The 957-nt window shown below is 43.2% G+C and overlaps 1 pseudogene; it reads left to right on the forward strand.

Annotated features, from left to right (window-relative positions):
* Positions 1-512, forward strand: part of LOC105553204 — a 45,713-nt pseudogene extending 45,201 nt beyond the window's left edge.
* The last annotated feature ends 445 nt before the right edge of the window (positions 513-957 follow it).

Here is a 957-nt window from a genome sequence, read left to right on the forward strand (position 1 = left end):
TGGAAAAAGCAGTATGAGGTTTTTGGAAAACTGATGAACACAGGGAAAGTTAAAATGCTTACTCCACTTGAAGCACTTCTTTGTTCAGTGTGTGCCTATTTTGTGGTCAGCAGGGAGGATGTGGGGTATGTACTACAGAATGAAAAAAATCCAAAAGTTTATCGGGCAGGCACAAGACACACACAGCCCTGATGAGCATCTCTGGGATACCATCCAGAGTATTCCTGAAGTCCCCGGTTCACTCTCCACAAACCATAAGTATGACTTGTCTGACATGCATGCAGTTGCCAGGTTTGTCAAGTGGCAGTACTTGGAGGGTGATGTTTCCAAAGGTGCTCCCTACCTACTGCGATGGGGACCACAGTCACTCGGTGTGCATTTTTGGAGCTGGTGACTTGAACTGGATGCTGCGCAAGCACCACTTATTTGCCAATAAGCTTGACATTGACATTGACCTCTTTGCCATCCAATGTTTGGATGATCTTCTGAGACATGAGCTTTGGAAATGTTAAAAGATTGACCATTACAGGCAATTTTATGAATAATATGAAGCATACACAAAATGTACCCTCATCTGGATCCTCTTCTTTGTCAGTAAGCATCGGGAAAATGGTATGAGGTCCTATTTGGGGCAGGGACTCTTAAGTCTACTTGTCAGAGAAGCTGCATGGTTTCTACAGAGCATCATTGGCTAAAAAGGTGGTATCATTAAATGTTCACCTACAGTTAATATGGGCAGGGATAAAAGTAGCTTTGAGGACAGAGCATGTAGCAAGGCATTCTGGAGAGAGGGGACCAAGGTGGCTGGGGAAAAGGTCAGTGCATGAGGTCAGCCCCTTCAAAGAGCTCAGGGACTTAGCAAAATGAGAAGATTTGACCTGTGCCAAAATTATTTTGAGAATTTTTAATGTGACAATTTTCCCGGTATGAATAAACTTATAGCATCAAATTATCATG

The sequence above is a fragment of the Mandrillus leucophaeus genome, unplaced genomic scaffold, assembly GCF_000951045.1.
Source record: "Mandrillus leucophaeus isolate KB7577 unplaced genomic scaffold, Mleu.le_1.0 Scaffold586, whole genome shotgun sequence".
Taxonomy (NCBI): domain Eukaryota; kingdom Metazoa; phylum Chordata; class Mammalia; order Primates; family Cercopithecidae; genus Mandrillus; species Mandrillus leucophaeus.